Below are 25637 nucleotides of genomic sequence, written 5' to 3'. Positions count from 1 at the left end.
TAGCTGGGAGGAGCTCACGGCAGCATCCTCCCAATGAAAGTGTAGATGGACCGTTCCTTAACTCTTTCTTGCTTCAAATACAGATGGCTTGAGGAGGTACAGGGGAGTTGCAGGTCTAATAAACAGAATAGAATGTATGCGCCAGGTGTGTTTCTCTGCATTGGTGTCACATCACAGGCCCACCAGTGTATGTGTGATCTTTGACTCCTGCCAGTTCACAAGCAGGCGGCCAGGAAACGGTTTCAGCCTATCAACCACTGAGGAGATATAGCCTTTGTATAAGGAATGAGGAAGCAATGAACACATTCAGCCTATCACAGGAGCAGCCCTGAGTGTTCCGAATAATAATTTCTTCATGTCACTGTACGTTATTGAGACCAAGTAGCTCGCCGTGATCGTATAGTGGTAAGTACTCTGCGTTGTGGCCGCAGCAACCTCGGTTCGAATCCGAGTCACGGCATTGCGGTTGGCAATGTCACAGCAGTTGGGTTTTTCCTTTACAGAATTCCCAAATGTACCAGTTGTTTTTGTAAAATGTCTATTAAAAACAGATCCTTTTCAATATTTAAACGATCTAACAACAAATTATTTAAACACACATGATTATAAGATGTAGGTATACTGTACATACTGACATAAATTATCGTTCTTGAACATATTTGCGGTAAGGGGAGCGGAGCTCTCCCCCAGGCCAATCAGAATGCAGATGAATGCAGTTGCAGTTGAGTGACCTGTGTTGTGGCTGTCTACAGGGAATGCACATATGTAGCTGTCTCGCAGCCCAATCCAGACGTCAATTGAAGACAGGTTTTCATGCAAATAGAGCAGTAAGTGCAGAGAAATGCTCACTCTCTAAAAATGGCATTTATACAATAGTAAGATTAAATCCAACCTCACCGGTAGATACGATTTATCAATAAATAAATAAAGCTTCTCCTCTCTGATATGGAATTACCCCCCAAAAAGTATAAGGGAATACCCAATGCTAACCTATGAGAGGGGCAGACCTCACAGTAGTGAAAAATGTAATAGACTGTTTGATACTACTAGGACATACAAACTACCACAGTACATGTCTTACCTTTTACTTACATAGCATGATGCCCCTAGGACTACCTAGGGCCTACCTTAGGGGTTACTGATATGTAATAACATTGAAGTTTAAGGCTTGGCAAGTAGTTTTAAATGCCAAGTCGAAGTGGCAGTACACTGCAGCACAGGCACTGCAGTAGCAGGCTTGAGACAGGTTTGAAATGCTATTTCTTTGGGCGGCACAATCAGTCCCTGGGTATATGGTATACCACTTTACAAGGGGCTTTCAAGTAAATTAAATCTGTCAGTCAGGTATACTCCAAATATACACATGATTATGGAAGAAGCACGTGCACTTCAGCACTGATTAGCAGCGATAAAGTGATCAGAGTCCTAAGGCCAACAAAAAGATACAGCAAAATGCGGAGGTGAAAAGCAATAAGGTGGGGTTGGGACCACCTTAAGAATGCAAGGTCTAACAAAAACGAACTAAGGATAACATGAGTAAAACATCAGCTTTCTCTACAGCATTTGGTGAGACAAGTGGGCCTTCTTTTATCTTCCAGAAATGCAATCTTTCCCGGACCCCTTTATTATATAGCTCTTCAAGGAAAAAATATAAAGCACTTACAAAGGAGCCTCAAATACTCAAAGATGGTAGACTTCTGTAATATGGGCCATATACTAAAAGCAGCACGAAAACAGAGTGCAATAGGGTCCAAAAAACTTGAGTGACCCATGAGAGTATGCATGCAAGCCTATGGTATTCCAAACTAGAGATATACGCATGCAATTTTTGTTTTTAGGAGAGAATGTGCCTGCTGAAAAAAACATTATTTTTAAAAAGTGCATTGCAGAATATCAGGAATTTGCTGTGGGACACCTTGAAAACTTGCATACAGATTATGTGCACACGCCTTACAGTCAGTTGTTGTGGCCGAGTGGTTAAGGTAATTGACTAGAAATCCATTGGGGTCTCCCCGCGCAGGTTCGAATCCTGCCGACAACGATAATCTTTTTAACATCGGCTACAATTTCAGAAGTTAACCTTTAGTATTTCTTCCATGTCAGTTTTATAAATAGGTGGCTTATTTTGGTGTCACTATTGCCATATCTAATATTTATTATCGCTCCCCCTTTCATATCTTTGCTATAACTCTCGTCCTTCATTAGCGCTGGTGCAAACGCTTCAAATTATTATACCCTGGCTCTCTCGGTCATACCTGTGCATGCACTTGAAACTTATTTATTTATTTATTTATTTATTTATTTAAAGTTTTATATAGCGCGAACAAGACCCGTGGGTATCAGAGCGCTTCACATAAAAGTAGTTTAAATATTAACAAGAAGATAACCATTAAACAAACAAATAGATATGAGGTAGATAGTTATATGGCTATAGTGAGTGCTTAAGTAACTACATTCCACTCAGGTTCGTCGATTATAATACAAATTAACTTTACAACATGAGGTTATGTCATTTGTCCTTTTTGTCATACCTATGAGGTAGCGGTTATATAGTATCAGGATGTGAGATAGTTGTATGAATTAGTTTTGACAAGAGGTAGCAATTGGTATACAGTTTAGTTACAAAAGGAAAGTCGACAGTATCAGACCATCATTATCTTTCATCTAATTCACGGCAGTCCTTCCCTTTCTGCTAGCATTCGATCTCATAGTGAGACATAACCTTGTCTATATAAGGTATTTACTCATTAAGAAGCTCTTCACTTCTCGCTTAAATTTTGAGGTATTAGGAATCTTCCTAATGCTTGGAGGCAATGAATTCCAAATCCTGGGGGCAGCTCCTGAGAACGCTCTGTCATAAGTTTTTTTCTTTCTGAATATGGCTGGGCGCAGCACCAACTCTTTGGCACTCCTGGCTGGTCTGTTGCCTCCTGATAGCTCAATTTTCTTGGATAGGTATCTAGGAGTATTTTAGTGGAGTGCTCTGTGGGTGATACATGCTATCTTTAGTTGAATTCTGGCCTCATAGGGTAGCCAATTCAACGCTTTCAGGTGAGGGGAGATGTGGTCAAACTTCCTAGATCCGGTGATGAGTCTCGCCGCAGCATTGAGGCAGGCTTTTAGTGGTGCTGTGGATGTTTTTGGTAGACCTGCTAAGGTGGTGCAACCATATTCAATCCTAGAGATGACTAAAGATTGGATTACCAGTTTCAGATCTGCTTCAGAGATGAATGGTTTCAATTTTCTTAGGTAGTTCAGGTGGAAGCGGGCGTTTTTTGCGATTGAATTAATATGAGTTTTCATGTCAAGACTCTCGTCTAAAGTGATTCCTGGCGACTTAGCTGAGTTGACTAGAGTTGGGGTGCAGTTGAGCGCAGTCACCAACTTGGTCCATTCCTTTATTTCCGTAACGCACTTTGGTGGAGAGATTAGTAAGAATTCTGTTTTTTGAGCATTTAGCTTCAGAAGATTGGTAGTTAGCCATTGCAATGCCCTTTTTAATATTTCATTCATTCGCTCAATGTCTTCAAGGGAGGTGATCTTTATATATATTTGCGTGTCATCCGCATACATATGATAAGATACCTGTGAGTTACTGAGAATTGTTGTAAGAGGTTCAACATACAAGTTAAACAGATCAGGGGATAATGTCGATCCTTGTGGGACTCCGATTGAGTTAGGGCAGGATGGTGAAATTGAATGATTGACCAGGAAACGTTGTGTTCTGTTCCGTAGGAAAGATTCGAACCATTTCAACACATTTCCAGACACTCCCATCCTGTCTTGTAGCCTGGCCAGTAAAGCTTCGTGATTTACTGTGTCAAATGCCGATGACAGGTCCAGGAGAATTAGCAAGCATGCTTGATTTTGATCAAGAGCCAGTAGCGCGTCGTCGACAATATGGAGGATCGCTGTTTCCGTGCTATGCCCTGATCTGAATCCTGATTGGCAATCATCTAGTAGGGAAAACTTGTTGATGTGTTGGCTCAGCTGGCCCTGCACGCATTTCTCAATTAGTTTGGCCAATAGAGGGACGTTGGTTACTGGTCGAAAGTTGTTCGGGTTTGTAGCATCTGCAGTAGGTTTTTTGATCAATGGAACAACTTGACCAGTTTTTAGACAGTCTGGGAGGGTCCCTTGTGACAGTGATGCATTTATTATTTTGGTCCAGATTGGCACCACAATGTGGCTGATTTCTCTTAAGCATTTCGCAGGTAGGGGATCTTGGTAGTGGTTGTTGGGTTTGATTTTCACGAGCATTTTGGCGATCATGTTCTGATTGTATAATTCGAATATGTCCCAGTTTACATTGTTTTTTGTTGTGCTACACACTGTAGTCGAATTGGGATCGTTCGTAGTCAGTGGTTGAATGGGGAGGTTATTTGCTGCGCTTAAGAGCTCCGTTTCCAGCGCTTTGGTTTTTCCGTGAAAAATATAGAAAATTCCTCGCTACTTATGGATGTTTTTACGTTTTCATGCGCTGTTTTGGTTAGTTTGTTTGATTGTTGTTTCAGGATTTCAAACAGTTTCCGTGGTCTGTTTTTGGCATTATCCAGTTCCGATCTTATGAATTCCTTTTTGGAGTTGATGATCTTTTTGTTATATTGGTTTCTAATTTTTCTGAGGGCTTTCAGCTCAGGGGATGAAGGGTTTTGTCTCCATTTTCTTTCGGCCATTCTTAGTTTGCGCCTATCTTCGTTCAATGATCCGTCAAACCATGGATTCTTCGTCTTTTCCGTTATTCTTTTTAGTTTTAATGGCATGGTGTTGTTGACGATGTTCCCGATTGAGGTTATATAATGCTCTGTCAACTCGTTTGCATTCTGTAAGTTGCTGGGTGGCTTTAAGTCACTCTCACAGCTTTGTACTAGTAGTTCAATATTAGTGTCTCTAGTGTCTCGGATCCATTTTTTAACATTGGCAGGTTGAACAGTCTTGCCCTTTTTCAATATGGGTATCCGGAATTTTATTGCATAGTGGTCCGACCAGTCACATGGGGCTATTGAGAGGATTGATGTATTTTTGATATCTGAAATAATCCAGTCAAGTGTTGCTCCTTTTGAGTGTGTGGGTTCTGTGCATGCTTGGTTGAGTTTTAGCTCAACAAGGAAATCCTTAAGCGTGTTGACTAGCTTGTCATTGCAGTCGTCCCAGTGTAAGTTAAAATCTCCTAAGAATATGTTATTGGCATTCGTGTTAGAGTTGGTCATAATGATCTCCATTTACTGTTCTATGAACTTAGCGTTCTCTCCTGGTGGGTGGTAAAACGCATGTAGATTGCATCTTTGATTCGTTGCTGATTTTATATTGAGACCTAAGTATTCGCAAGATTCTAGAGGGTCAGATTGAATTTGATTGACCTCTATCTCTGATCGGTGAATGCAGGCAATTCCTCCTCCCGTCTTTATAGGTCTATCTAGTCTCACAATGCTATATTCAGGTGGTACTAAGAGATCCATGGTTGGGGATGATGATTCCGATAGCCACGTTTCTGTAAGAATTGCCAGATCAATTTCTTTGTTGATGATGAGGTCTGCTATGTCTGACGCATGTTTTGTAGCCGATCGACAGTTGAGTAGGAGGCATGTCAGTTGTTTCCCAGGGTTCTTAATCTTCAGCGTTTCGTGTTCGGAATTAAGCAGGACTTGTTGTAAGTTGTTATGGTTAAGTTTCCTATCGTTCTTTCTTGATGCTCTATTAGGGTCAATCGGAACTGTTTTGATGTTCTCCTCTTCTTCATGATCAGGCGATTCATAGGATTAGAGTAAGGCAATGGCATCTTCCTTCGACAGGGCCTTCGTCCTTTTTGGTCGGTTGTTCCTATTTGCTAGTGATATGTCAATTTCTTTGCTCTTTCTATGTATGGAGTGTACAAGATCTTGAATATTTGTGATCTTAGAATGGGTGCTTGCTGTCATTTCCAGTATTTCTTTCATCGCTTGTAGAGTACTAATTGTGATTTGTGTCATGTTGCTGACTAGTTTCTGAAGATCATTAGTAGCCTTCTGGTTCCTGATTAGTTTCTTTGGGATGGTTAGCCTGTGTGTCCAGGGGTTGTATGTCGCTTTTCTCGGTTTTCGATCTTTTCTTAGTGCCTCAGTCATTTCCTGTATATCCTCTGTTTGGTCGTCTGTTCCATTCCTTCTTGGGATGTTGTGTGAGTTGTCTGAGTTATGTAAAGAGAGGAGAGTTTTTGTAGGTGAGGTTCTACCTGGTTTTAGTATAGTATTAGTGGTAGGTAGCGCACGGTTGTTGTCTCCTATCTTATCTGTTTCTTGGTTTACATCGAGTGGTTCACTCGGCACCACTGTGTGTTCTGCGTGGGAAGGCTCGGTGTTTGGAAGCGGTGTCGGCTCTTCTCTTTGGAGTTGGTCTTGTTCTTTATTCTCAAGACTCGTCGATCTTCCTGTCCGTTCTGTCTTATTTTTCGATATAATCTCTCCTGTTTCAGTTTTCTTTCCAGGTTTAGTAGCTGGCTCCACGCAGCCTCCCGTTCGATTGATATAAATCGTATCATGAGTGACTTCTGGTGGGGTTGGGTGTATTTGGTGTCTTAAGCCCTCTAGTGATTCTTTTATAGAAGGGAATATCTTGTCGAACTTCATGAGTTCACTGTTCGCTGCCTGTATCAGCACTATTCCGGTTTTATATATGGTGATGCATAGTTCTGCTCTGCATCTTCTTGATGGTGAGGTCATTATTTTTGTGCCATGTGGGATGTTTTTCGTACCTTTTATGTTGAGCGTTCTTGTGAAGGCATTGCGCCATTTAGCCGTTTTATTAGTGTAAAAGATCAAGTCATGCGTTATAGTGCCTTTATCTGAATTAAAGTATGGGTCGGCGAACAGTGAGTCCGCGTTTTTCTTCAGGGTATTGTGCTTAAATTTTTTGGCTCAGTTTTTAGATAAATTAGATGGATATTTTATGACCTGGGCGTTTGAGTCGTCTCGGTACCTTTCGCCCATATTTGATTCGTGTTATAGATCTTATGGTGGCTTTTCTCTATAAGTCTCTTATATGTTCCAGGGGTTAGAGTTAAATCGTGGCATGCATAGATATCTCATTAGGTACATTTTTCTTCAAAGGTAGTGTTAAATCCAAGTTTATCTATTATTAGTAATTTCCTTCTAATATAGTAGTCATGCCAGTTTCTCTTCCAGTTAATTTTCTTGGCACTTTGTTAGTTGTGATTTCAGGTAGCAGTAATTATACAGCCCTTATTGTGCTCTAAAACGTTTGAAAACTGGGTATTACAAAATGTCCGCCGTTTTGGTGCTTACTATAGGCAGGGGCTTTTTCTCTTTTCATTCTTTCTTTCAATTAGTCCATTTTCCATTTCTTGTCTCGACTTGGACTCAGTTATAGGCTCCTTCTTCTCTGTTTAGACCCTATTTGTCCTTTTTCCCTTTCTTGCCTCTTGGTTGTTTACTTCCTGCAGAGAGAGGAAGGACTACTTGTGTCTCAAGCGGCCGCCATTTTAAAGTCAGGTGCGCCGCTTCGAGTGCTGCCACAATAGTTTTCTTTCCCTTTTATTCCTCCTCCCTGCTATGCCTCTCACCCGCGGGTTCTCGCCATCTCCTGTAAATCTCGACGTCGCTCCTCCGCTCCCGCTCACCGCCTCAGGCCACCTCCGCGTTGTCCGTGTTCTCTCTCCTCTCCTCTCCTCAGCTAGCCTTGGTCTCCTGTCTCCGGTCTTAGCGGTGGGTTGCAGACACCATCGGCGCCAGGTACTCTCGGCGAACAGCGCCTCCGCACCTCCAAACTTACTTTACCAATAAAAGAAGCAAATAGAGAAATAAAATAAAAGTGCTAGCTGGATTAGGCAAACACACTTCATAAAACTGCATTTTCTTTTCTATTCTCCCCCGTGTTACAAGCTTAACTGCTCCCTGTGTAATTTCTCTTAACCTGCTGTTCCTGGATCAGAATTTCATCTACAAGCTCTTTCTGTGTTTTTTCCTAGTCTTTTCTTTCCCTTTTCTTAGATTTGTAACTGTTCCTTTACGTGCTCTATTTAGGCGCCATTAATCTCATTTGTGCTCCTTGTACCTGCTGCTGTTTTCTCCACACCTCATACTGTCTTTTCCCTCTTTCTCTCTTTCTCTGCGGTTGGTGGCTACTTTCCAAAGCGTCTGATGCCCCAATGTTCCTTTGTCTTGTTGTCAGACGTGAATTTGAAAAGCAACAAAATTAACAAGCCTTTACCACTCACACATGGCAGAAGTTTATACTTTAATTCAATGAGCTAAGAAAAGTGTGTTGTGGGGCCCCTACGAGCCATGGTGCTTGCTTCATCATAATTAGGCATGCAGTCATTAGCCACAGCTCTGATTATGGGTCACTGAGGTCAGTTTCAATAATTCCTCAAAAACCTAACCATGCAGTCCCCCCTAACTGTGTAGTTATCTTGCTTTACTGCTGTTTGTGTGATTAGCTGGGAGGAGCTCACGGCAGCATCCTCCCAACAAAAGTGTAGATGGACCGTTCCTTAACTCTTTCTTGCTTCACATACAGATGGCTTGAGGAGGTACAGGGGAGATGCAGGTCTAATAAACAGAATAGAATATCTGCGCCAGGTGTGTTTCTCTGCATTGGTGTTACATCACAGGCCCACCAGTGTATGTGTGATCTTTGACTCCTGCCAGTTCACAAGCAGGCGGCCAGGAAACGGTTTCAGCCTATCAACCACTGAGGAGATAAAGCCTTTGTATAAGGAATGAGGAAGCAATGAACACATTCAGCCTATTACAGGAGTAGCCGTGAGTGTTCCGAATTATAATTTCTTCATGTCACTGTACGTTATTGAGACCAAGTAGCTCGCCGTGATCGTATAGTGGTTAGTACTCTGCGTTGTGGCCGCAGCAACCTCGGTTCGAATCCGAGTCACAGCATTGTGGTTGGCAATGTCACAGCAGTTGGGTTTTTCCTTTACAGAATTCCCAAATGTACCAGTTGTTTTTGTAAAATGTCTATTAAAACCGATCCTTTTCAATATTTAAACGATCTAACGACAAATTATTTAAAAATACATGATTATAAGATATAGGTATACTGTACATACTGACATAAATTATCGTTCTTGAACATATTTGCGGTAAAGGGAGCGGAGCTCTCCCCCAGGCCAATCAGAATGCAGATGAATGCAGTTGCAGTTGAGTGACCTGTGTTGTGGCTGTCTACAGGGAATGCACATATGTAGCTGTCTCGCAGCCCAATCCAGACGTCAATTGAAGACAGGTTTTCATGCAAATAGAGCAGTAAGTGAAGAGAAATGCTCACTCTCTAAAAATGGCATTTATACAATAGTAAGATTAAATCCAACCTCACCAGTAGATAGGATTTATTAATAAATAAATAAAGCTTCTCCTCTCTGATATGGAATTACCCCCCAAAAAGTATAAGGGAATACCCAATGCTAACCTATGAGAGGGGCAGACCTCACAGTAGTGAAAAATGTAATAGACTGTTTGATACTACTAGGACATACAAACTACCACAGTACATGTCTTACCTTTTACTTACATAGCATGATGCCCCTAGGACTACCTAGGGTCTACCTTAGGGGTTACTGATATATAATAAAATTGGAGTTTAAGGCTTGGCAAGTAGTTTTAAATGCCAAGTCGAAGTGGCAGTACACTGCAGCACAGGCACTGCAGTAGCAGGCTTGAGACAGGTTTGAAATGCTATTTCTTTGGGCGGCACAATCAGTCCCTGGGTATATGGTATACCACTTTACAATGGGCTTTCAAGTAAATTAAATCTGTCTGTCAGGTATACTCCAATTATACACATGATTAGGGAAGAAGCACGTGCACTTCAGCACTGATTAGTAGCGATAAAGTGATCAGAGTCCTAATGCCAACAAAAAGATACAGCAAAATGCGGAGGTGAAAAGCAGTAAGGTGGGGTTGGGACCACCTTAAGAATGCAAGGTCTAACAAAAACGAACTAAGGATAACATGAGTAAAACATCAGGTTTCTCTACAGCATTTGGTGAGACAAGTGGGCCTTCTTTTATCTTCCATAAATGCCATCCTTCCTGGACCCCTTTATTATATAGCTCTTCCAGGAATAAATATAAAGCACTTACAAAGGAGCCTCAAATACTCAAAGATGGTAGACTTCTGTAATATGGGCCATGTACTAAAAGCAGCACGAAAACAGAGTGCAATAGGGTCCAAAAAACTCGAGTGACCCATGAGAGTATGCATGCAAGCCTATGGTATTCCAAACTAGAGATAGACGCATGCAATTTTTGTTTTTAGGAGAGAATGTGCCTGCTGAAAAAAACATTATTTTTTAAAAGTGCATTGCAGAATATCAGGAATTTGCTGTGGGACACCTTGAAAACTTGCATACAGATTATGTGCACACACCTTACAGTCAGTTGTTGTGGCCGAGTGGTTAAGGCGATGGACTAGAAATCCATTGGGGTCTCCCCGCGCAGGTTTGAATCCTGCCGACAACGAGAATCTTTTTAACATTGGCTACAATTTCAGAAGTTAACCTTTAGTATTTCTTCCATGTCAGTTTTATAAATAGGTGGCTTATTTTGGTGTCACTATTGCCATATCACATATTTATTATCGCTCCCCCTTTCATATCTTTGCTATAACTCTCGTCCTTCATTAGCGCTGGTGCAAACGCTTCAAATTATTATACCCTGGCTCTCTCGGTCATACCTGTGCATGCACTTGAAACTTACTTTACCAATAAAAGAAGCAAATAGAGAAATAAAATAAAAGTGCTAGCTGGATTAGGCAAACACACTTCATAAAACTGCATTTTCTTTTCTATTCTCCCCCGTGTTACAAGCTTAACTGCTCCCTGTGTAATTTCTCCTAACCTGCTGTTCCTGGAAGAGAATTTCATCTACAAGCTCTTTCTGTGTTTTTTCCTAGTCTTTTCTTTCCCTTTTCTTAGATTTGTAACTGTTCCTTTACGTGCTCTACTGAGGCGCCATTAATCTCATTTGAGCTCCTTGTACCTGCTGCTGTTTTCTCCACACCTCATACTGTCTTTTCCCTCTTTCTCTCTTTCTCTGCGGTTGGTGGCTACTTTCCAAAGCGTCTGATGCCCCAATGTTCCTTCATCTTGTTGTCAGACGTGAATTTGAAAAGCAGCAAAATTAACAAGCCTTTACCACTCACACATGGCAGAAGTTTATACTTTAATTCAATGAGCTAAGAAAAGTGTGTTGTGGGGCCCCTACGAGCCATGGTGCTTGCTTCATCATAATTAGGCATGCAGTCATTAGCCACAGCTCTGATTATGGGTCAATGAGGTCAGTTTCAATAATTCCTCAAAAACCTAACCATGCAGTCCCCCCTAACTGTGTAGTCATCTTGCTTTACTGCTGTTTGTGTGATTAGCTGGGAGGAGCTCACGGCAGCATCCTCCCAATAAAAGTGTAGATGGACCGTTCCTTAATTCTTTCTTGTTTCACATACAGATGGCTTGAGGAGGTACAGGGGAGATGCAGGTCTAATAAACAGAATAGAATATCTGCGCCGGGTGTGTTTCTCTGCATTGGTGTCCCATCACAGGCCCACCAGTGTATGTGTGATCTTTGACTCCTGCCAGTTCACAAGCAGGCGGCCAGGAAACGGTTTCAGCCTATCAACCACTGAGGAGATAAAGCCTTTGTATAAGGAATGAGGAAGCAATGAACACATTCAGCCTATCACAGGAGTAGCCCTGAGTGTTCCGAATTATAATTTCTTCATGTCACAGTACGTTATCGAGCCCAAGTAGCTCGCCGTGATCGTATAGTGGTTAGTACTCTGCGTTGTGGCTGCAGCAACCTCGGTTCGAATCCGAGTCACGGCTTTGTGGTTGGCAATGTCACGGCAGTTGGGTTTTTCCTTTACAGAATTCCCAAATGTACCAGTTGTTTTTGTAAAATGTCTATTAAAAACAGATCCTTTTCAATATTTAAACGATCTAACGACAAATTATTTAAACACACATGATTATAAGATGTAGGTATACTGTACTTACTGACGTAAATTATCGTTCTTGAACATATTTGCGGTAAGGGGAGCGGAGCTCTCCCCCAGGCCAATCAGAATGCAGATGAATGCAGTTGCAGTTGAGTGACCTGTGTTGTGGCTGTCTAAAGGGAATGCACATATGTAGCTGTCTCGCAGCCCAATCCAGACGTCAATCGAAGGCAGGTTTCAATGCAAATAGAGCAGTAAGTGCAGAGAAATGCTCACTCTCTAAAAATGGCATTTATACAATAGTAAGATTAAATCCAACCTCACCAGTAGATAGGATTTATCAATAAATAAATAAAGCTTCTCCTCTCTGATATGGAATTACCCCCAAAAAAGTATAAGGGAATACCCAATGCTAACCTATGAGAGGGGCAGACCTCACAGTAGTGAAAAATGTAATAGACTGTTTGATACTACTAGGACATACAAACTACCACAGTACATGTCTTACCTTTTACTTACATAGCATGATGCCCCTAGGACTACCTAGGGCCTACCTTAGGGGTTACTGATATGTAATAAAATTGGAGTTTAAGGCTTGGCAAGTAATTTTAAATGCCAAGTCGAAGTGGCAGTACACTGCAGCACAAGCACTGCAGTAGCAGGCTTGAGACAGGTTTGAAATGCTATTTCTTTGGGCGGCACAATCAGTCCCTGGGTATATGGTATACCACTTTACAAGGGGCTTTCAAGTAAATTAAATCTGTCAGTCAGGTATACTCCAATTATACACATGATTAGGGAAGAAGCACGTGCACTTCAGCACTGATTAGTAGCAATAAAGTGATCAGAGTCCTAAGGCCAACAAAAAGATACAGCAAAATGCGGAGGTGAAAAGCAATAAGGTGGGGTTGGGACCACCTTAAGAATGCAAGGTCTAACAAAAACGAACTAAGGATAACATGAGTAAAACATCAGGTTTCTCTACAGCATTTGGTGAGACAAGTGGGCCTTCTTTTATCTTCCATAAATGCAATCCTTCCCGGACCCCTTTATTATATAGCTCTTCAAGGAAAAAATATAAAGCACTTACAAAGGAGCCTCAAATACTCAAAGATGGTAGACTTCTGTAATATGGGCCATATACTAAAAGCAGCACGAAAACAGAGTGCAATAGGGTCCAAAAAACTTGAGTGACCCATGAGAGTATGCATGCAAGCCTATGGTATTCCAAACTAGAGATATACGCATGCAATTTTTGTTTTTACGAGAGAATGTGCCTGCTGAAAAAAACATTATTTTTTAAAAGTGCATTGCAGAATATCAGGAATTTGCTGTGGGACATCTTGAAAATTTGCATACAGATTATGTGCACATACCTTACAGTCAGTTGTTGTGGCTGAGTGGTTAAGGCGATGGACTAGAAATCCATTGGGGTCTCCCCGCGCAGGTTCGAATCCTGCCGACAACGAGAATCTTTTTAACATCGGCTACAATTTCAGAAGTTAACCTTTAGTATTTCTTCCATGTCAGTTTTATAAATAGGTGGCTTATTTTGGTGTCACTATTGCCATATCACATATTTGTTATCGCTCCCCCTTTCATATCTTTGCTATAACTCTCGTCCTCCATTAGCGCTGGTGCAAACGCTTCAAATTATTATACCCTGGCTCTCTCGGTCATACCTGTGCATGCACTTGAAACTTACTTTACCAATAAAAGAAGCAAATAGAGAAATAAAATAAAAGTGCTAGCTGGATTAGGCAAACACACTTCATAAAACTGCATTTTCTTTTCTATTCTCCCCCGTGTTACAAGCTTAACTGCTCCCTGTGTAATTTCTCTTAACCTGCTGTTCCTGGAAAAGAATTTCATCTACAAGCTCTTTCTGTGTTTTTTCCTAGTCTTTTCTTTCCCTTTTCTTAATTTTGTAACTGTTCCTTTACGTGCTCTACTTAGGCGCCATTAATCTCATTTGAGCTCTGTGTACCTGCTGCTGTTTTCTCCACACCTCATACTGCCTTTTCCCTCTTTCTCTCTTTCTCTGCGGTTGGTGGCTACTTTCCAAAGCGTCTGATGCCCCAATGTTCCTTCGTCTTGTTGTCAGACGTGAATTTGAAAAGCAACAAAATTAAAAAGCCTTTACCACTCACACATGGCAGAAGTTTATACTTTAATTCAATGAGCTAAGAAAAGTGTGTTGTGGGGCCCCTACGAGCCATGGTGCTTGCTTCATCATAATTAGGCATGCAGTCATTAGCCACAGCTCTGATTATGGGTCACTGAGGTCAGTTTCAATAATTCCTCAAAAACCTAACCATGCAGTCCCCCCTAACTGTGTAGTTATCTTGCTTTACTGCTGTTTGTGTGATTCGCTGGGAGGAGCTCACGGCAGCATCCTCCCAATAAAAGTGTAGATGGACCGTTCCTTAACTCCTTCTTGCTTCACATACAGATGGCTTGAGGAGGTACAGGGGAGATGTAGGTCTAATAAACAGAATAGAATATCTGCGCCAGGTTTGTTTCTCTGCATTGGTGTCCCATCACAGGCCCACCAGTGTATGTGTGATCTTTGACTCCTGCCAGTTCACAAGCAGGCGGCCAGGAAACGGTTTCAGCCTATCAACCACTGAGGAGATAAAGCCTTTGTATAAGGAATGAGGAAGCAATGAACACATTCAGCCTATCACAGGAGTAGCCCTGAATGTTCCGAATTATAATTTCTTCATGTCACTGTACCTTATTGAGCCCAAGTAGCTCGCCGTGATCGTATAGTGGTTAGTACTCTGCGTTGTGGCTGCAGCAGGCTCGGTTTGAATCCGAGTCACGGCATTGTGGTTGGCAATGTCACGGCAGTTGGGTTTTTCCTTTACAGAATTCCCAAATGTACCAGTTGTTTTTGTAAAATGTCTAGTAAAACAGATCCTTTTCAATATTTAAACGATCTAACGACAAATTATTTAAACACACATGATTATAAGATGTAGGTATACTGTACTTACTGACAAAAATTATCGTCCTTGAACATATTTGCGGTAAGGGGAGCGGAGCTCTCCCCCAGGCCAATCAGAATGCAGATGAATGCAGTTGCAGTTGAGTGACCTGTGTTGTGGCTGTCTACAGGGAATGAACATATGTAGCTGTCTCGCAGCCCAATCCAGACGTCAATCGAAGACAGGTTTCAATGCAAATAGAGCAGTAAGTGCAGAGAAATGCTCACTCTCTGAAAATGGCATTTATACAATAGTGAGATTAAATCCAACCTCACCAGTAGATAGGATTTATCAATAAATAAATAAAGCTTCTCCTCTCTGATATGGAATTACCCCCCAAAAAGTATAAGGGAATACCCAATGCTAACCTATGAGAGGGGCAGACCTCACAGTAGTGAAAAATGTAATAGACTGTTTGATACTACTAGGACATACAAACTACCACAGTACATGTCTTACCTTTACTTACATAGCATGATGCCCCTAGGACTACCTAGGGCCTACCTTAGGGGTTACTGATATGTAATAAAATTGGAGTTTAAGGCTTGGCAAGTAGTTTTAAATGCCAAGTCGTAGTGGCAGTACACTGCAGCACAGGCACTGCAGTAGCAGGCTTGAGACAGGTTTGAAATGCTATTTCTTTGGGCGGCACAATCAGTCCCTGGGTATATGGTATACCACTTTACAAGGGGCTTTCAAGTAAATTAAATCTGTCAGTCAGGTATACTCCAATTATACACATGATTAGGGAAGAAGCACGTGCACTTCAGCACTGATTAGTAGCGATAAAGTGATCAGAGTCCTAAGGCCAACAAAAAGATACAGCAAAATGCGGAGGTGAAAAGCAATAAGGTGGGGTTGGGACCACCTTAAGAATGCAAGGTCTAACAAAAACGAACTAAGGATAACATGAGTAAAACATCAGGTTTCTCTACAGCATTTGGTGAGACAAGTGGGCCTTCTTTTATCTTCCATAAATGCAATCTTTCCCGGACCCCTTTATTATATAGCTCTTCCAGGAAAAAATATAAAGCACTTACAAAGGAGCCTCAAATACTCAAAGATGGTAGACTTCTGTAATATGGGCCATATACTAAAAGCAGCACGAAAACAGAGTGCAATAGGGTCCAAAAAACTTGAGTGACCCATGAGAGTATGCATGCAAGCCTATGGTATTCCAAACTAGAGATATACGCATGCAATTTTTGTTTTTACGAGAGAATGTGCCTGCTGAAAAAAACATTATTTTTTAAAAGTGCATTGCAGAATATCAGGAATTTGCTGTGGGACACCTTGAAAACTTGCATACAGATTATGTGCACACACCTTACAGTCAGTTGTTGTGGCCGAGTGGTTAAGGCGATGGACTAGAAATCCATTGGGGTCTCCCCGCGCAGGTTCGAATCCTGCCGACAACGAGAATCTTTTTAACATCGGCTACAATTTCAGAAGTTAACCTTTAGTATTTCTTCCATGTCAGTTTTATAAATAGGTGGCTTATTTTGGTGTCACTATTGCCATATCACATATTTATTATCGCTCCCCCTTTCATATCTTTGCTATAACTCTCGTCCTTCACTAGCGCTGGTGCAAACGCTTCAAATTATTATACCCTGGCTCTCTCGGTCATACCTGTGCATGCACTTGAAACTTACTTTACCAATAAAAGAAGCAAATAGAGAAATAAAATAAAAGTACTAGCTGGATTAGGCAAACACACTTCATAAAACTGCATTTTCTTTTCTATTCTCCCCCGTGTTACAAGCTTAACTGCTCCCTGTGTAATTTCTCCTAACCTGCTGTTCCTGGAAGAGAATTTCATCTACAAGCTCTTTCTGTGTTTTTTCCTAGTCTTTTCTTTCCCTTTTCTTAGATTTGTAACTGTTCCTTTACGTGCTCTACTGAGGCACCATTAATCTCATTTGAGCTCCTTGTACCTGCTGCTGTTTTCTCCACACCTCATACTGTCTTTTCCCTCTTTCTCTCTTTCTCTGCGGTTGGTGGCTACTTTCCAAAGCGTCTGATGCCCCAATGTTCCTTCGTCTTGTTGTCAGACGTGAATTTGAAAAGCAACAAAATTAACAAGCCTTTACCACTCACACATGGCAGAAGTTTATACTTTAATTCAATGAGCTAAGAAAAGTGTGTTGTGGGGCCCCTACGAGCCATGGTGCTTGCTTCATCATAATTAGGCATGCAGTCATTAGCCACAGCTCTGATTATGGGTCACTGAGGTCAGTTTCAATAATTCCTCAAAAACCTAACCATGCAGTCCCCCCTAACTGTGTAGTTATCTTGCTTTACTGCTGTTTGTGTGATTAGCTGGGAGGAGCTCACGGCAGCATCCTCCCAATAAAAGTGTAGATGGACCGTTCCTTAACTCCTTCTTGCTTCACATACAGATGGCTTGAGGAGGTACAGGGGAGATGCAGGTCTAATAAACAGAATAGAATATCTGCGCCAGGTTTGTTTCTCTGCATTGGTGTCCCATCACAGGCCCACCAGTGTATGTGTGATCTTTGACTCCTGCCAATTCACAAGCAGGCGGCCAGGAAACGGTTTCAGCCTATCAACCACTGAGGAGATAAAGCCTTTGTATAAGGAATGAGGAAGCAATGAACACATTCAGCCTATCACAGGAGTAGCCCTGAATGTTCCGAATTATAATTTCTTCATGTCACTGTTCGTTATTGAGCCCAAGTAGCTCGCCGTGATCGTATAGTGGTTAGTACTCTGCGTTGTGGCCGCAGCAGGCTCGGTTCGAATCCGAGTCACGGCATTGTGGTTGGCAATGTCACGGCAGTTGGGTTTTTCCTTTACAGAATTCCCAAATGTACCAGTTGTTTTTGTAAAATGTCTATTAAAACAGATCCTTTTCAATATTTAAACGATCTAACGACAAATTATTTAAACACACATGATTATAAGATGTAGGTATACTGTACTTACTGACATAAATTATCGTTCTTGAACATATTTGCGGTAAGGGGAGCGGAGCTCTCCCCCAGGCCAATCAGAATGCAGATGAATGCAGTTGCAGTTGAGTGACCTGTGTTGTGGCTGTCTACAGGGAATGCACATATGTAGCTGTCCCGCAGCCCAATCCAGACGTCAATCGAAGACAGGTTTCAATGCAAATAGAGCAGTAAGTGCAGAGAAATGCTCACTCTCTGAAAATGGCATTTATACAATAGTAAGATTAAATCCAACCTCACCAGTAGATAGGATTTATCAATAAATAAATAAAGCTTCTCCTCTCTGATATGGAATTACCCCCAAAAAAGTATAAGGGAATACCCAATGCTAACCTATGAGAGGGGCAGACCTCACAGTAGTGAAAAATGTAATAGACTGTTTGATACTACTAGGACATACAAACTACCACAGTACATGTCTTACCTTTTACTTACATAGCATGATGCCCCTAGGACTACCTAGGGCCTACCTTAGGGGTTACTGATATGTAATAAAATTGGAGTTTAAGGCTTGGCAAGTAGTTTTAAATGCCAAGTCGTAGTGGCAGTACACTGCAGCACAGGCACTGCAGTAGCAGGCTTGAGACAGGTTTGAAATGCTATTTCTTTGGGCGGCACAATCAGTCCCTGGGTATATGGTATACCACTTTACAAGGGGCTTTCAAGTAAATTAAATCTGTCAGTCAGGTATACTCCAATTATACACATGATTAGGGAAGAAGCACGTGCACTTCAGCACTGATTAGTAGCGATAAAGTGATCAGAGTCCTAAGGCCAACAAAAAGATACAGCAAAATGCGGAGGTGAAAAGCAATAAGGTGGGGTTGGGACCACCTTAAGAATGCAAGGTCTAACAAAAACGAACTAAGGATAACATGAGTAAAACATCAGGTTTCTCTACAGCATTTGGTGAGACAAGTGGGCCTTCTTTTATCTTCCATAAATGCAATCCTTCCCGGACCCCTTTATTATATAGCTCTTCAAGGAAAAAATATAAACACTTACAAAGGAGCCTCAAATACTCAAAGATGGTAGACTTCTGTAATATGGGCCATATACTAAAAGCAGCACGAAAACAGAGTGCAATAGGGTCCAAAAAACTTGAGTGACCCATGAGAGTATGCATGCAAGCCTATGGTATTCAAGCATGCAAGCCTATGGTATTCCAAACTAGAGATATACGCATGCAATTTTTGTTTTTACGAGAGAATGTGCCTGCTGAAAAAAACATTATTTTTTAAAAGTGCATTGCAGAATATCAGGAATTTGCTGTGGGACACCTTGTAAACTTGCATACAGATTATGTGCATACACCTTACAGTCAGTTGTTGTGGCCGAGTTGTTAAGGCGATGGACTAGAAATCCATTGAGGTCTCCCCGCGCAGGTTCGAATCCTGCCGACAACGAGAATCTTTTTAACATCGGCTACAATTTCAGAAGTTAACCTTTAGTATTTCTTCCATGTCAGTTTTATAAATAGGTGGCTTATTTTGGTGTCACTATTGCCATATCACATATTTATGATCGCTCCCCCTTTCATATCTTTGCTATAACTCTCGTCCTTCATTAGCGCTGGTGCAAACGCTTCAAATTATTATACCCTGGCTCTCTCGGTCATACCTGTGCATGCAGTTGAAACTTACTTTACCAATAAAAGAAGCAAATAGAGAAATAAAATAAAAGTGCTAGCTGGATTAGGCAAACACACTTCATAAAACTGCATTTTCTTTTCTATTCTCCCCCGTGTTACAAGCTTAACTGCTCCCTGTTTAATTTCTCTTAACCTGCTGTTCCTGGAAGAGAATTTCATCTACAAGCTCTTTCTGTGTTTTTTCCTAGTCTTTTCTTTCCCTTTTCTTAGATTTGTAACTGTTCCTTTACGTGCTCTATTTAGGCGCCATTAATCTCATTTGAGCTCCCTGTACCTGCTGCTGTTTTCTCCACACCTCATACTGCCTTTTCCCTCTTTCTCTCTTTCTCTGCGGTTGGTGGCTACTTTCCAAAGCGTCTGATGCCCCAATGTTCCTTCGTCTTGTTGTCAGGCGTGAATTTGAAAAGCAACAAAATTAACAAGCCTTTACCACTCACACATGGCAGAAGTTTATACTTTAATTCAATGAGCTAAGAAAAGTGTGTTGTGGGGCCCCTACGAGCCATGGTGCTTGCTTCATCATAATTAGGCATGCAGTCATTAGCCACAGCTCTGATTATGGGTCACTGAGGTCAGTTTCAATAATTCCTCAAAAACCTAACCATGCAGTCCCCCCTAACTGTGTAGTCATCTTGCTTTACTGCTGTTTGTGTGATTAGCTGAGAGGAGCTCACGGCAGCATCCTCCCAATAAAAGTGTAGATGAACCGTTCCTTAACTCTTTCTTGCTTCACATACAGATGGCTTGAGGAGGTACAGGGGAGATGCAGGTCTAATAAACAGAATAGAATATCTGCACCAGGTGTGTTTCTCTGCATTGGTGTCCCATCACAGGCCCACCAGTGTATGTGTGATCTTTGACTCCTGCCAGTTCACAAGCAGGCGGCCAGGAAACGGTTTCAGCCTATCAACCACTGAGGAGATAAAGCCTTTGTATAAGGAATGAGGAAGCAATGAACACATTCAGCCTATCACAGGAGTAGCCCTGAGTGTTCCGAATTATAATTTCTTCATGTCACTGTACATTATAGAGCCCAAGTAGCTCGCCGTGATCGTATAGTGGTTAGTACTCTGCGTTGTGGCCGCAGCAACCTCGGTTCGAATCCGAGTCACGGCATTGTGGTTGGCAATGTCACGGCAGTTGGGTTTTTCCTTTACAGAATTCCCAAATGTACCAGTTGTTTTTGTAAAATGTCTATTAAAAACAGATCCTTTTCAATATTTAAACGATCTAACGACAAATTATTTAAACACACATGATTATAAGATGTAGGTATACTGTACTTACTGACATAAATTATCATTCTTGAATATATTTGCGGTAAGGGGAGCGGAGCTCTCCCCCAGGCCAATCAGAATGCAGATGAATGCAGTTGCAGTTGAGTGACCTGTGTTGTGGCTGTCTACAGGGAATGCACATATGTAGCTGTCTCGCAGCCCAATCCAGACGTCAATTGAAGACAGGTTTTCATGCAAATAGAGCAGTAAGTGCAGAGAAATGCTCACTCTCTAAAAATGGCATTCATACAATAGTAAGATTAAATCCAACCTCACCAGTAGATAGGATTTATCAATAAATAAATAAAGCTTCTCCTCTCTGATATGGAATTACCCCCCAAAAAGTATAAGGGAATACCCAATGCTAACTTATGAGAGGGGCAGATCTCACAGTAGTGAAAAATGTAATAGACTGTTTGATACTAATAGGACATACAAACTACCACAGTACATGTCTTACCTTTTACTTACATAGCATGATGCCCCTAGGACTACCTAGGGCCTACCTTAGGGGTTACTGATATGTAATAAAATTGGAGTTTAAGGCTTGGCAAGTAGTTTTAAATGCCAAGTCGAAGTGGCAGTACACTGCAGCACAGGCACTGCAGTAGCAGGCTTGAGACAGGTTTGAAATGCTATTTCTTTGGGCGGCACAATCAGTCCCTGGGTATATGGTATACCACTTTACAAGGGGCTTTCAAGTAAATTAAATCTGTCAGTCAGGTATACTCCAATTATACACATGATTAGGGAAGAAGCACGTGCACTTCAGCACTGATTAGTAGCGATAAAGTGATCAGAGTCCTAAGGCCAACAAAAAGATACAGCAAAATGCGGAGGTGAAAAGCAATAAGGTGGGGTTGGGACCACCTTAAGAATGCAAGGTCTAACAAAAACGAACTAAGGATAACATGAGTAAAACATCAGGTTTCTCTACAGCATTTGGTGAGACAAATGGGCCTTCTTTTATCTTCCATAAATGCAATCTTTCCCGGACCCCTTTATTATATAGCTCTTCAAGGAAAAAATATAAAGCACTTACAAAGGAGCCTCAAATACTCAAAGATGGTAGACTTCTGTAATATGGGCCATATACTAAAAGCAGCACGAAAACAGAGTGCAATAGGGTCCAAAAAACTTGAGTGACCCATGAGAGTATGCATGCAAGCCTATAGTATTCCAAACTAGAGATAAACGCATGCAATTTTTGTTTTCAGGAGAGAATGTGCCTGCTGAAAAAAACATTATTTTTAAAAAGTGCATTGCAGAATATCAGGAATTTGCTGTGGGACACCTTGAAAACTTGCATACAGATTATGTGCACACACCTTACAGTCAGTTGTTGTGGCCGAGTGGTTAAGGCGATGGACTAGAAATCCATTGGGATCTCCCCGCGCAGGTTCGAATCCTGCCGACAACGAGAATCTTTTTAACATCGGCTACAATTTCAGAAGTTAATCTTTAGTTTTTCTTCCATGTCAGTTTTATAAATAGGTGGCTTATTTTGGTGTCACTATTGCCATATCACATATTTATTATTGCTCCCCCTTTCATATCTTTGCTATAACTCTCGTCCTTCATTAGTGCTGGTGCAAACGCTTCAAATTATTATACCCTGGCTCTCTCGGTCATACCTGTGCATGCCCTTGAAACTTACTTTACCAATAAAAGAAGCAAATAGAGAAATAAAATAAAAGTACTAGCTGAATTAGGCAAACACACTTCATAAAACTGCATTTTCTTTTCTATTCTCCCCGAGTTACAAGCTTAACTGCTCCCTGTGTAATTTCTCATTAACCTGCTGTTCCTGGAAGAGAATTTCATCTACAAGCTCTTTCTGTGTTTTTTCCTAGTCTTTTCTTTCCCTTTTCTTAGATTTGTAACTGTTCCTTTATGTGCTCTATTTAGGCGCCATTAATCTCATTTGAGCTCCTTGTACCTGCTGCTGTTTTCTCCACACCTCATACTGTCTTTTCCCTCTTTCTCTCTTTCTCTGCGGTTGGTGGCTACTTTCCAAAGTGTCTGATGCCCCATTGTTCCTTCGTCTTGTTGTCAGACGTGAATTTGAAAAGCAACAAAATTAACGAGCCTTTACCACTCACACATGGCAGAAGTTTATACTTTAATTCAATGAGCTAAGAAAAGTGTGTTGTGGGGCCCCTACGAGCCATGGTGCTTGCTTCATCATAATTAGGCATGCAGTCATTAGCCACAGCTCTGATTATGGGTCACTGAGGTCAGTTTCAATAATTCCTCAAAAACCTAACCATGCAGTCCCCCCTAACTGTGTAGTCATCTTGCTTTACTGCTGTTTGTGTGATTAGCTGAGAGGAGCTCACGGCAGCATCCTCCCAATAAAAGTGTAGATGAACCGTTCCTTAACTCTTTCTTGCTTCACATACAGATGGCTTGAGGAGGTACAGGGGAGATGCAGGTCTAATAAACAGAATAGAATATCTGCGCCAGGTGTGTTTCTCTGCATTGGTGTCCCATCACAGGCCCACCAGTGTATGTGTGATCTTTGACTCCTGCCAGTTCACAAGCAGGCGGCCAGGAAACGGTTTCAGCCTATCAACCACTGAGGAGATAAAGCCTTTGTATAAGGAATGAGGAAGCAATGAACACATTCAGCCTATCACAGGAGTAGCCCTGAGTGTTCCGAATTATAATTTCTTCATGTCACTGTACGTTATTGAGCCCAAGTAGCTCGCCGTGATCGTATAGTGGTTAGTAGTCTGCGTTGTGGCCGCAGCAACCTCGGTTCGAATCCGAGTCACGGCATTGTGTTTGGCAATGTCACGGCAGTTGGGTTTTTCCTTTACAGAATTCCCAAATGTACCAGTTGTTTTTGTAAAATGTCTATCAAAAACAGATCCTTTTCAATATTTAAACGATCTAACGACAAATTATTTAAACACACATGATTATAAGATGTAGGTATACTGTACTTACTGACATAAATTATCGTTCTTGAACATATTTGCGGTAAGGGGAGCGGACCTCTCCCCAGGCCAATCAGAATGCAGATGAATGCAGTTGCAGTTGAGTGACCTGTCTTGTGGCTGTCTACAGGGAATGCACATATGTAGCTGTCTCGCAGCCCAATCCAGACATCAATTGAAGACAGGTTTTGATGCAAATAGAGCAGTAAGTGCAGAGAAATGCTCACTCTCTAAAAATGGCATTTATACAATAGTAAGATTAAATCCAACCTCACCAGTAGATAGGATTTATCAATAAATAAATAAAGCTTCTCCTCTCTGATATGGAATTACCCCCCAAAAAGTATAAGGGAATACCCAATGCTAACCTATGAGAGGGGCAGACCTCACATTAGTGAAAAATGTAATAGACTGTTTGATACTACTAGGACATACAAACTACCACAGTACATGTCTTACCTTTTACTTACATAGCATGATGCCCCTAGGACTACCTAGGGCCTACCTTAGGGGTTACTGATATGTAATAAAATTGGAGTTTAAGGCTTGGCAAGTAGTTTTAAATGCCAAGTCGATGTGCTGCAGTACACTGCAGCACAGACACTGCAGTAGCAGGCTTGAGACAGGTTTGAAATGCTATTTCTTTGGGCGGCACAATCAGTCCCTGGGTATATGGAATACCACTTTACAAGGGGCTTTCAAGTAAATTAAATCTGTCAGTCAGGTATACTCCAATTATACACATGATTAGGGACGAAGCACGTGCACTTCAGCACTGATTAGTAGCGATAAAAAGATCAGAGTCCTAAGGCCAACAAAAAGATACAGCAAAATGTGGAGGTGAAAAGCAATAAGGTGGGGTTGGGACCACCTTAAGAATGCAAGGTCTAACAAAAACGAACTAAGGATAACATGAGTAAAACATCAGGTTTCTCTACAGCATTTGGTGAGACAAGTGGGCCTTCTTTTATCTTCCATAAATGCAATCATTCCCGGACCCCTTTATTATATAGCTCTTCAAGGAAAAAATATAAAGCACTTACAAAGGAGCCTCAAATACTCAAAGATGGTAGACTTCTGTAATATGGGTCATATACTAAAAGCAGCACGAAAACAGAGTGCAATAGGGTCCAAAAACTTGAGTGACCCATGAGAGTATGCATGCAAGCCTATGGTATTCCAAACTAGAGATATACGCATGCAATTTTTGTTTTTAGGAGAGAATGTGCCTGCTGAAAAAAACATTATTTTTAAAAAGTGCATTGCAGAATATCAGGAATTTGCTGTGGGACACCTTGAAAACTTGCATACAGATTATGTGCACACACCTTACAGTCAGTTGTTGTGGCCGAGTGGTTAAGGCGATGGACTAAAAATCCATTGGGGTCTCCCCGCGCAGGTTCGAATCCTGCCGACAACGAGAATCTTTTTAACATCGGCTACAATTTCAGAAGTTAACCTTTAGTATTTCTTCCATGTCAGTTTTATAAATAGGTGGCTTATTTTGGTGTCACTATTGCCATATCACATATTTATTATCGCTCCCCCTTTCATATCTTTGCTATAACTCTCGTGCTTCATTAGCGCTGGTGCAAACGCTTCAAATTATTATACCCTGGCTCTCTCGGTCATACCTGTGCATGCACTTGAAACTTACTTTACCAATAAAAGAAGCAAATAGAGAAATAAAATAAAAGTGCTAGCTGGATTAGGCAAACGCACTTCATAAAACTGCATTTTCTTTTCTATTCTCCCCCGTCTTACAAGCTTAACTGCTCCCTGTGTAATTTCTCTTAACCTGCTGTTCCTGGAAGAGAATTTCATCTACAAGCTCTTTCTGTGTTTTTTCCTAGTCTT

At 41.4% G+C, this 25637-nt stretch overlaps 8 non-coding genes across 8 annotated transcripts; all 8 read left to right on the top strand.

The window, feature by feature from the left end:
• The first annotated feature begins 388 nt into the window (after window positions 1–388).
• TRNAH-GUG (transfer RNA histidin (anticodon GUG)) lies at window positions 389–460 on the top strand. The gene has a single exon. It is a non-coding gene; the product is annotated as a tRNA-His (tRNA).
• A 9929-nt stretch (window positions 461–10389) lies between these two features.
• Window positions 10390–10471, top strand: TRNAS-AGA (transfer RNA serine (anticodon AGA)). The gene has a single exon. It is a non-coding gene; the product is annotated as a tRNA-Ser (tRNA).
• Window positions 10472–13331: 2860 nt separating this feature from the next.
• On the top strand, window positions 13332–13413 carry TRNAS-AGA (transfer RNA serine (anticodon AGA)). The gene has a single exon. It is a non-coding gene; the product is annotated as a tRNA-Ser (tRNA).
• A 2858-nt stretch (window positions 13414–16271) lies between these two features.
• TRNAS-AGA (transfer RNA serine (anticodon AGA)) lies at window positions 16272–16353 on the top strand. Its single transcript has one exon. It is a non-coding gene; the product is annotated as a tRNA-Ser (tRNA).
• Window positions 16354–17642: 1289 nt separating this feature from the next.
• On the top strand, window positions 17643–17714 carry TRNAH-GUG (transfer RNA histidin (anticodon GUG)). The gene has a single exon. It is a non-coding gene; the product is annotated as a tRNA-His (tRNA).
• Window positions 17715–20605: 2891 nt separating this feature from the next.
• On the top strand, window positions 20606–20677 carry TRNAH-GUG (transfer RNA histidin (anticodon GUG)). The gene has a single exon. It is a non-coding gene; the product is annotated as a tRNA-His (tRNA).
• Window positions 20678–22176: 1499 nt separating this feature from the next.
• TRNAS-AGA (transfer RNA serine (anticodon AGA)) lies at window positions 22177–22258 on the top strand. Its single transcript has one exon. It is a non-coding gene; the product is annotated as a tRNA-Ser (tRNA).
• A 2860-nt stretch (window positions 22259–25118) lies between these two features.
• Window positions 25119–25200, top strand: TRNAF-AAA (transfer RNA phenylalanine (anticodon AAA)). The gene has a single exon. It is a non-coding gene; the product is annotated as a tRNA-Phe (tRNA).
• Window positions 25201–25637: the final 437 nt, after the last annotated feature.

Source organism: Lissotriton vulgaris, chromosome 1_1 (assembly GCF_964263255.1).
Source record: "Lissotriton vulgaris chromosome 1_1, aLisVul1.2, whole genome shotgun sequence".
Classification (NCBI taxonomy): Eukaryota; Metazoa; Chordata; class Amphibia; order Caudata; family Salamandridae; genus Lissotriton; species Lissotriton vulgaris.
The sequence above is the reverse complement of the archived record's forward strand: the minus strand, read 5'-3'. Positions and strand labels throughout refer to the sequence as shown.